Below are 2,345 nucleotides of genomic sequence, written 5' to 3'. Positions count from 1 at the left end.
GTCCTCCCAAAGTCCTGGGATTACAGGCGTGAGCCACCACACCGGGCCCTAACTGGTTTCTTTTTTTTATTTTTGAGACGGAGTTTTGCTCTGTCGCCAGGCTGGACTGCCACCACTCCTGGATAATTTTTGTATTTTTAGTGGAGAAGGGGCTTCACCATGTTGGCCAGGATGGTCTCGATCTCTTGACCTCATAATCTGCCCAACTCGGCCTCCCAAAGTGCTGGGATTACAGGTGTGAGCCACTGCACCTAGCCCTAATTGGTTTCTTTTAGGGTGACTAAAATATTCTAGGTTGGACATTATGGCCCATGCCTGTAATTCCAGTACTTGGGGATGCCAAGGCAGGAAGATCCCTTGTGGTCGGGAGTTTGAGATCAGCATAGCCAACATGGTGAAACCCCATTTCTACTAAAAACACAAAAATTAGTGGGGTATGGTGGCAAGCACCTGTAGTGCCAGCTACTCAGGAGGCTCAGGTGAGAGAATCACTTGAACCCGGGAGGTGAAGGTTGCAGTGAGCCAAGACTGTGCTACTGAACTCCAGCCTTGGCAACAGAATGAGGCTCTGTCTCAATAAAATATAAAATACAACATTCTAAAATGATACAGTGATGATAGTTGCACAGCAACTCCACTCTGCCAATATACGAAAAACCACTGAATTACAGACTTCAAATGGGTGAATTGTATGATATGGGAATTATTTCAGTAAAGATGTTTTTAAAAAGTAAAAAATGAATACAGAGGGATCTCTTATGCCTTCACCCAGCTTCCCTCAGTGGTGACATCTTACGATATCATCAACGGGAAACCAACATTAACACAATCCATCAACTGTATGCAGACTTGGCTGCTTTGTGTGCACTCATTTGTGTGTGTGTGTGTGTGTGTGTGTGTGTGTGTGTGTGTGTGCGTGTCCATGCAACATTTAGATGTGTAGATCCACAATCAGGACACAGAACACAATCAATTACAAGGATTTTCTGTGCTTTTTTTTTTTTTTTTTTTAAAGTCACAGTCATCTCTCTCCTCCTCCTCCCTGAAAAACACTTACCTATTGTTCATCTCCGGATTCTGTGATTTCGGGAAGCCTGTATCAGTGGACCTGCACGCTCTGTAACATTTTTTCAAGTTTTTCATTTCTTTTTTTGTTTTTGGGAGACGGAGTCCTGCTCTGTCGCCCGGCTGGAGTGCAATGGCGAAATCTCGGCTCACTGCAACCTCCACCTCGCGGGTTCAAGTGATTCTCCTGCCTTAGCCTCCAGAGTAGCTGGGATTACAGGTGCACGCCACCACGCCCGGCTAATTTTTGTATTTTTTAGTAGAGATGGGGTTTCACCATGTTGGCCAGGATGGTCTCGATCTCTTGACCTTGTGATCTGCCCGCCTTGGCCTCCCAAAGTGATGGTATAACAGGCATGAGCCACCGTGCCGGCCTGAGTTTCTCATTTCTTTTTTTGTTATGTATTTCCAATTGTGTGGGTACATCATGGGTGTATATATGTATGGGGTACATGAGATATTTTGGTACAGGCATGCAACGTGTAACAATCACATCACAGAAAACTGGGTATCCGTCCCCTGAAGGATTTTTCTTTTGTTAGCAGTCATCCAATTATACTCTTTTAGTTATTTTATTTTGTGTTACTTAATTTTATTTTGAGATGGAGTCTCGCTCTGTTGTCCAGGCTGGAAAGCAGTGGCGCAATCTGGGCTCACTACACCCTCCTCCTTTCCGGTTCAAGCGATCCTCCTGCCTCAGCTTCCCGGGTGGCTGTGATTACGGGTGCCCGCCACCATGTCCAGCTTATTTTTTGTATTTTTAGTAGAGGTGGGGTTTCACAATGTCGTCTAGGCTGGTCTTGAACTCCTGGGCTCAAGTGATCCTCCCACCTCTGCCTCCCAAAGTGCTGGGATTACAGGTGTGAGCCACCACACCCGGCCTCTTTTAGTTATTTTTTAATGTACAATTAAGTTACTATTGAATGGCTGTACACAGTGGCTCGTGCCTGTAATCCCAACACTCTGGGAAGCCGAGGTGTGGGGGTCACTAGAGCCCAGGAGTTCGAGACCAGCCTGGACGACATGGCAAAACCCCTTCTCTACCAAAAAAAAATTACAAAACTTAGCCAAGCATGGTGGTGCATGCCTGTAGTCTCAGCTACTCGGGAGGCTGAGATGGGAGGATCACTCGAGCCTGGGAGGTGGAGGTTGCAATGAGTGGAGATCATGTCCGTGCACTCCAGCCTGGGGGACAGAGTGAGATCCTGTCTCAAAAAATACATATATTATTGATATAGTCCCTATCTTACTAGTTCGTATTCATTCATCTTTTTTTTTTT

The sequence above is a fragment of the Cebus imitator genome, unplaced genomic scaffold (assembly GCF_001604975.1).
Source record: "Cebus imitator isolate Cc_AM_T3 unplaced genomic scaffold, Cebus_imitator-1.0 Scaffold53, whole genome shotgun sequence".
Lineage (NCBI taxonomy): Eukaryota > Metazoa > Chordata > Mammalia > Primates > Cebidae > Cebus > Cebus imitator.
The sequence above is the reverse complement of the archived record's forward strand: the minus strand, read 5'-3'. Positions refer to the sequence as shown.